Source organism: Hippoglossus hippoglossus, chromosome 16 (assembly GCF_009819705.1).
Source record: "Hippoglossus hippoglossus isolate fHipHip1 chromosome 16, fHipHip1.pri, whole genome shotgun sequence".
Lineage (NCBI taxonomy): Eukaryota > Metazoa > Chordata > Actinopteri > Pleuronectiformes > Pleuronectidae > Hippoglossus > Hippoglossus hippoglossus.
In genome coordinates this window covers 831,703-840,662 of record NC_047166.1, presented here as the reverse complement: position 1 = coordinate 840,662, position 8,960 = coordinate 831,703, and the positions used below count along the sequence as shown (strand labels likewise).

Genomic DNA, 8,960 nt, shown 5'->3' with positions numbered 1-8,960 from the left:
GTTTACGTCGCTCATAAAGAAAAATTACTGAAAGAGTAGATTTAAAATTTGATGTAAACAATTTACAAAATGTATAAATTCGAGAAAATAAAATGCGTTTAGAGTTTCTCTTCATGCGATATTTGATTGGCTCTTTTAATTTCATATCATCTTGTTGCGCCATCTAGTGTTCATCTCGATGAACCGAAAAGGTTTACCTGACGTTCGTAAATATCTGTGATGCATTTGGATGGAAACTATTTTGAATTCACGTGGACTTAATTTTCAACTTTTAATTAAGTTTGCATCTTCTTGACTTTTGTCTCAACTCGCCTGCAGACCCGTTATTGTGCCAGTGATGTCACAGGGTATTGAACACACCCCCACAACCTGTGCACATCACTGCAGCGAGGTGTTCAGCCACCAGAGGTCAGCAGAAACAAGGATTTTAGGAGGTTTCTATCTGAATCTCTGAGAAATCTAAAATTGATCCACGTTTTCTCTGCGATCGATCAGTAATAATGTTTTATTTTCGATTGGACAGCGAGGGTCAGTTCCAGCAGTAGATGGAGACGTTTTTTTATGTCAGCGTCACAGTGTGTACGTTAATAAAACACAGGGTGTACGTTCACAAAGTCACATTTCTGGGAATTTGAAATGTGACATTTATCGGTTGAGCGGTGACTCGAGCGTCGAGCGGAGGAGTGTATTTAAAACAGATTATTGTGTTTGCTGTTGTAATTTATAAATGGTTGTGATTTCAGTTGTAAATGTTTTTTTTTTTTTAAGAAAACAGAAATAAAAGACGGTGACGAGCCAGAGTCAGTTTGTCGTCTTTGTTTTGATCAAAAACTTTATTGAAAATAATTTATAATTTTATATATCGTTTTAATTAAAAAACACAAGGATGATAAGAAAAAAGTACAAAACCAACAGGAAACAGATCTTAGTGTCATGTTCATTCTACAGTGTATGAAAATAATAAAAATAAAAAACTTTATGAACTGTTGAACATGACAGAGAATCTGATCATATACATCTGATTTAGTTCAATTGTAAATTATATTTCATGACTCAATTTATTAAAAATGTAGTTTTCTACATTTAGAATTGTAGCAGCTAACATTTAGAGTTGTAGCTAACATTTAGAATTGTAGCAGTTAACATTTAGAATTGTAGCTAACATTTAGAATTGTAGCAGTTAACATTTAGAATTGTAGCTAACATTTAGAATTGTAGCTAACATTTAGAATTGTAGCAGTTAACATTTAGAGTTGTAGCTAACATTTAGAGTTGTAGCTAACATTTAGAATTGTAGCAGTTAACATTTAGAATTGTAGCTAACATTTAGAGTTGTAGCTAACATTTAGAATTGTAGCTAACATTTAGAATTGTAGCAGTTAACATTTAGAGTTGTAGCTAACATTTAGAATTGTAGCAAACATTTAGAATTGTAGCTAACATTTAGAGTTGTAGCTAACATTTAGAGTTGTAGCTAACATTTAGAGTTGTAGCAAACATTTAGAATTGTAGCTAACATTTAGAATTGTAGCTAACATTTAGAGTTGTAGCAGCTAACATTTAGAATTGTAGCTAACATTTAGAGTTGTAGCAGCTAACATTTAGAATTGTAGCAGTTAACATTTAGAATTGTAGCAGTTAACATTTAGAATTGTAGCAGTTAACATTTAGAATTGTAGCTAACATTTAGAATTGTAGCTAACATTTAGAATTGTAGCAGTTAACATTTAGAGTTGTAGCTAACATTTAGAGTTGTAGCTAACATTTAGAATTGTAGCAGTTAACATTTAGAATTGTAGCTAACATTTAGAGTTGTAGCTAACATTTAGAATTGTAGCTAACATTTAGAATTGTAGCAGTTAACATTTAGAGTTGTAGCTAACATTTAGAATTGTAGCAAACATTTAGAATTGTAGCTAACATTTAGAGTTGTAGCTAACATTTAGAGTTGTAGCTAACATTTAGAGTTGTAGCTAACATTTAGAGTTGTAGCAAACATTTAGAATTGTAGCTAACATTTAGAATTGTAGCTAACATTTAGAGTTGTAGCAGCTAACATTTAGAATTGTAGCTAATATTTAGAATTGTAGCAGCTAACATTTAGAATTGTAGCTAACATTTAGAATTGTAGCTAACATTTAGAATTGTAGCAGTTAACGTTTAGAATTGTAGCTAACATTTAGAATTGTAGCTAACATTTAGAGTTGTAGCAGCTAACATTTAGAATTGTAGCTAACATTTAGAGTTGTAGCAGCTAACATTTAGAATTGTAGCTAACATTTAGAGTTGTAGCAGCTAACATTTAGAATTGTAGCTAACATTTAGAATTGTAGCAGCTAACATTTAGAATTGTAGCTAACATTTAGAATTGTAGCTAACATTTAGAATTGTAGCAGTTAACATTTAGAATTGTAGCTAACATTTAGAATTGTAGCTAACATTTAGAATTGTAGCTAACATTTAGAATTGTAGCAGTTAACATTTAGAATTGTAGCTAACATTTAGAATTGTAGCTAACATTTAGAATTGTAGCAGTTAACATTTAGAATTGTAGCTAACATTTAGAGTTGTAGCTAACATTTAGAATTGTAGCTAACATTTAGAATTGTAGCAGTTAACATTTAGAATTGTAGCAGTTAACATTTAGAATTGTAGCTAACATTTAGAATTGTAGCAGTTAACATTTAGAATTGTAGCAAACATTTAGAATTGTAGCAAACATTTAGAATTGTAGCAGTTAACATTTAGAATTGTAGCTAACATTTAGAATTGTAGCAGTTAACATTTAGAATTGTAGCAGTTAACATTTAGAGTTGTAGCAGTTAACATTTAGAATTGTAGCAGTTAACATTTAGAATTGTAGCTAACATTTAGAGTTGTAGCAAACATTTAGAATTGTAGCAGTTAACATTTAGAATTGTAGCAGTTAACATTTAGAATTGTAGCAGTTAACATTTAGAATTGTAGCAGTTAACATTTAGAATTGTAGCTAACATTTAGAGTTGTAGCTAACATTTAGAATTGTAGCTAACATTTAGAATTGTAGCAGTTAACATTTAGAATTGTAGCAGTTAACATTTAGAATTGTAGCAGTTAACATTTAGAGTTGTAGCAGTTAACATTTAGAATTGTAGCTAACATTTAGAATTGTAGCTAACATTTAGAGTTGTAGCAAACATTTAGAATTGTAGCTAACATTTAGAATTGTAGCTAACATTTAGAGTTGTAGCTAACATTTAGAATTGTAGCTAACATTTAGAATTGTAGCAGTTAACATTTAGAGTTGTAGCAAACATTTAGAATTGTAGCAGTTAACATTTAGAATTGTAGCTAACATTTAGAATTGTAGCTAACATTTAGAATTGTAGCAGTTAACATTTAGAATTGTAGCAGTTAACATTTAGAGTTGTAGCAAACATTTAGAATTGTAGCTAACATTTAGAATTGTAGCAGTTAACATTTAGAATTGTAGCTAACATTTAGAATTGTAGCAAACATTTAGAGTTTGTAGCTAACATTTAGAATTGTAGCAAACATTTAGAATTGTAGCTAACATTTAGAATTGTAGCAAACATTTAGAGTTGTAGCTAACATTTAGAATTGTAGCTAACATTTAGAATTGTAGCAAACATTTAGAGTTGTAGCTAACATTTAGAATTGTAGCTAACATTTAGAGTTGTAGCTAACATTTAGAATTGTAGCTAACATTTAGAATTGTAGCAGTTAACATTTAGAATTGTAGCTAACATTTAGAGTTGTAGCAGTTAACATTTAGAATTGTAGCAAACATTTAGAGTTGTAGCTAACATTTAGAATTGTAGCAAACATTTAGAATTGTAGCTAACATTTAGAGTTTGTAGCTAACATTTAGAATTGTAGCTAACATTTAGAAATTGTAGCTAACATTTAGAATTGTAGCAAACATTTAGAAATTGTAGCAGTTAACATTTAGAGTTGTAGCTAACATTTAGAGTTGTAGCAAACATTTAGAATTGTAGCAAACATTTAGAATTGTAGCTAACATTTAGAATTGTAGCAAACATTTAGAATTGTAGCTAACATTTAGAGTTGTAGCTAACATTTAGAATTGTAGCTAACATTTAGAGTTGTAGCTAACATTTAGCGTTGTAGCAAACATTTAGAATTGTAGCTAACATTTAGAATTGTAGCTAACATTTAGAGTTGTAGCAGCTAACATTTAGAATTGTAGCTAACATTTAGAGTTGTAGCAGCTAACATTTAGAATTGTAGCTAACATTTAGAGTTGTAGCAGCTAACATTTAGAATTGTAGCAGCTAACATTTAGAATTGTAGCTAACATTTAGAATTGTAGCAGTTAACATTTAGAATTGTAGCTAACATTTAGAATTGTAGCTAACATTTAGAATTGTAGCTAACATTTAGAATTGTAGCTAACATTTAGAATTGTAGCTAACATTTAGAATTGTAGCAGTTAACATTTAGAATTGTAGCTAACATTTAGAATTGTAGCAGTTAACATTTAGAATTGTAGCAAACATTTAGAATTGTAGCAGTTAACATTTAGAATTGTAGCAAACATTTAGAATTGTAGCAGTTAACATTTAGAATTGTAGCTAACATTTAGAGTTGTAGCTAACATTTAGAATTGTAGCAAACATTTTGAATTGTAGCAGTTAACATTTAGAATTGTAGCAAACATTTAGAATTGTAGCAGTTAACATTTAGAATTGTAGCAAACATTTAGAATTGTAGCTAACATTTAGAATTGTAGCTAACATTTAGAGTTGTAGCAAACATTTAGAATTGTAGCTAACATTTAGAATTGTAGCTAACATTTAGAGTTGTAGCAAACATTTAGAATTGTAGCTAACATTTAGAATTGTAGCAGCTAACATTTAGAATTGTAGCAGTTAACATTTAGAATTGTAGCAGTTAACATTTAGAGTTGTAGCAAACATTTAGAATTGTAGCTAACATTTAGAGTTGTAGCAAACATTTAGAATTGTAGCAGTTAACATTTAGAGTTGTAGCAAACATTTAGAGTTGTAGCAAACATTTAGAATTGTAGCAGTTAACATTTAGAATTGTAGCAGTTAACATTTAGAATTGTAGCAGTTAACATTTAGAATTGTAGCAGTTAACATTTAGAATTGTAGCTAACATTTAGAGTTGTAGCTAACATTTAGAATTTTAGCTAACATTTAGAATTGTAGCAGTTAACATTTAGAGTTGTAGCAGTTAACATTTAGAATTGTAGCTAACATTTAGAATTGTAGCAGTTAACATTTAGAGTTGTAGCAAACATTTAGAATTGTAGCTAACATTTAGAATTGTAGCTAACATTTAGAATTGTAGCAGTTAACATTTAGAATTGTAGCTAACATTTAGAATTGTAGCAGTTAACATTTAGAATTGTAGCAAACATTTAGAATTGTAGCAGTTAACATTTAGAATTGTAGCAAACATTTAGAATTGTAGCTAACATTTAGAATTGTAGCTAACATTTAGAGTTGTAGCTAACATTTAGAATTGTAGCTAACATTTAGAGTTGTAGCTAACATTTAGAATTGTAGCAAACATTTTGAATTGTAGCAGTTAACATTTAGAATTGTAGCAAACATTTTGAATTGTAGCAGTTAACATTTAGAATTGTAGCAAACATTTAGAATTGTAGCTAACATTTAGAATTGTAGCTAACATTTAGAGTTGTAGCTAACATTTAGAATTGTAGCTAACATTTAGAGTTGTAGCAAACATTTAGAATTGTAGCTAACATTTAGAATTGTAGCTAACATTTAGAGTTGTAGCAAACATTTAGAATTGTAGCTAACATTTAGAATTGTAGCTAACATTTAGAATTGTAGCAAACATTTAGAATTGTAGCTAACATTTAGAATTGTAGCTAACATTTAGAATTGTAGCAAACATTTAGAATTGTAGCTAACATTTAGAATTGTAGCTAACATTTAGAGTTGTAGCAAACATTTAGAATTGTAGCAGTTAACATTTAGAATTGTAGCAAACATTTAGAATTGTAGCAGTTAACATTTAGAATTGTAGCTAACATTTAGAGTTGTAGCTAACATTTAGAATTGTAGCAAACATTTTGAATTGTAGCAGTTAACATTTAGAATTGTAGCAAACATTTAGAATTGTAGCAGTTAACATTTAGAATTGTAGCAAACATTTAGAATTGTAGCTAACATTTAGAATTGTAGCCAACATTTAGAGTTGTAGCAAACATTTAGAATTGTAGCTAACATTTAGAATTGTAGCTAACATTTAGAGTTGTAGCAAACATTTAGAATTGTAGCTAACATTTAGAATTGTAGCAGCTAACATTTAGAATTGTAGCAGTTAACATTTAGAATTGTAGCAGTTAACATTTAGAGTTGTAGCAAACATTTAGAATTGTAGCTAACATTTAGAGTTGTAGCAAACATTTAGAATTGTAGCAGTTAACATTTAGAGTTGTAGCAAACATTTAGAATTGTAGCAGTTAACATTTAGAATTGTAGCAGTTAACATTTAGAGTTGTAGCTAACATTTAGAGTTGTAGCAAACATTTAGAATTGTAGCAGTTAACATTTAGAATTGTAGCAGTTAACATTTAGAATTGTAGCAGTTAACATTTAGAATTGTAGCTAACATTTAGAGTTGTAGCTAACATTTAGAATTTTAGCTAACATTTAGAATTGTAGCAGTTAACATTTAGAGTTGTAGCAGTTAACATTTAGAATTGTAGCTAACATTTAGAATTGTAGCAGTTAACATTTAGAGTTGTAGCAAACATTTAGAATTGTAGCTAACATTTAGAATTGTAGCTAACATTTAGAATTGTAGCTAACATTTAGAATTGTAGCAGTTAACATTTAGAATTGTAGCAAACATTTAGAATTGTAGCTAACATTTAGAATTGTAGCTAACATTTAGAGTTGTAGCTAACATTTAGAATTGTAGCTAACATTTAGAGTTGTAGCTAACATTTAGAATTGTAGCAAACATTTTGAATTGTAGCAGTTAACATTTAGAATTGTAGCAAACATTTTGAATTGTAGCAGTTAACATTTAGAATTGTAGCAAACATTTAGAATTGTAGCTAACATTTAGAATTGTAGCTAACATTTAGAGTTGTAGCAAACATTTAGAATTGTAGCTAACATTTAGAATTGTAGCTAACATTTAGAGTTGTAGCAAACATTTAGAATTGTAGCAGTTAACATTTAGAATTGTAGCTAACATTTAGAATTGTAGCAGTTAACATTTAGAATTGTAGCAGTTAACATTTAGAGTTGTAGCAGTTAACATTTAGAATTGTAGCAGTTAACATTTAGAATTGTAGCTAACATTTAGAGTTGTAGCAAACATTTAGAATTGTAGCAGTTAACATTTAGAATTGTAGCAGTTAACATTTAGAATTGTAGCAGTTAACATTTAGAATTGTAGCAGTTAACATTTAGAATTGTAGCTAACATTTAGAGTTGTAGCTAACATTTAGAATTGTAGCTAACATTTAGAATTGTAGCAGTTAACATTTAGAATTGTAGCAGTTAACATTTAGAGTTGTAGCAGTTAACATTTAGAATTGTAGCTAACATTTAGAGTTGTAGCAAACATTTAGAATTGTAGCTAACATTTAGAATTGTAGCTAACATTTAGAGTTGTAGCTAACATTTAGAATTGTAGCTAACATTTAGAATTGTAGCAGTTAACATTTAGAGTTGTAGCAAACATTTAGAATTGTAGCAGTTAACATTTAGAATTGTAGCTAACATTTAGAATTGTAGCTAACATTTAGAATTGTAGCAGTTAACATTTAGAATTGTAGCAGTTAACATTTAGAGTTGTAGCAAACATTTAGAATTGTAGCTAACATTTAGAATTGTAGCAGTTAACATTTAGAATTGTAGCTAACATTTAGAATTGTAGCAAACATTTAGAGTTTGTAGCTAACATTTAGAATTGTAGCAAACATTTAGAATTGTAGCTAACATTTAGAATTGTAGCAAACATTTAGAGTTGTAGCTAACATTTAGAATTGTAGCTAACATTTAGAATTGTAGCAAACATTTAGAGTTGTAGCTAACATTTAGAATTGTAGCTAACATTTAGAGTTGTAGCTAACATTTAGAATTGTAGCTAACATTTAGAATTGTAGCAGTTAACATTTAGAATTGTAGCTAACATTTAGAGTTGTAGCAGTTAACATTTAGAATTGTAGCAAACATTTAGAGTTGTAGCTAACATTTAGAATTGTAGCAAACATTTAGAATTGTAGCTAACATTTAGAGTTTGTAGCTAACATTTAGAATTGTAGCTAACATTTAGAAATTGTAGCTAACATTTAGAATTGTAGCAAACATTTAGAAATTGTAGCAGTTAACATTTAGAGTTGTAGCTAACATTTAGAGTTGTAGCAAACATTTAGAATTGTAGCAAACATTTAGAATTGTAGCTAACATTTAGAGTTGTAGCTAACATTTAGAATTGTAGCTAACATTTAGAGTTGTAGCTAACATTTAGCGTTGTAGCAAACATTTAGAATTGTAGCTAACATTTAGAATTGTAGCTAACATTTAGAGTTGTAGCAGCTAACATTTAGAATTGTAGCTAACATTTAGAATTGTAGCAGTTAACATTTAGAATTGTAGCAGTTAACATTTAGAATTGTAGCAGTTAACATTTAAAATTGTAGCTAACATTTAGAATTGTAGCAGTTAACATTTAGAATTGTAGCTAACATTTAGAATTGTAGCAGTTAACATTTAGAATTGTAGCAAACATTTAGAATTGTAGCAAACATTTAGAATTGTAGCAGTTAACATTTAGAATTGTAGCAAACATTTAGAATTGTAGCTAACATTTAGAATTGTAGCAGTTAACATTTAGAATTGTAGCTAACATTTAGAATTGTAGCTAACATTTAGAGTTGTAGCTAACATTTAGAATTGTAGCTAACATTTAGAGTTGTAGCAAAC

General features: G+C 28.8%; 1 protein-coding gene across 2 annotated transcripts in view; it reads left to right on the top strand.

Moving 5' to 3' along the window:
• Nucleotides 1–757, top strand: part of LOC117776578 (DENN domain-containing protein 4B-like) — a 28,658-nt gene extending 27,901 nt beyond the window's left edge. For both annotated transcript variants that reach the window (XM_034610627.1, XM_034610625.1), the window contains exon 31: nt 85–757. The gene's annotated coding sequence lies outside the window, so the exon portion shown is untranslated. The remainder of the gene's footprint in view (nt 1–84) is intronic.
• Nucleotides 758–8,960: the final 8,203 nt, after the last annotated feature.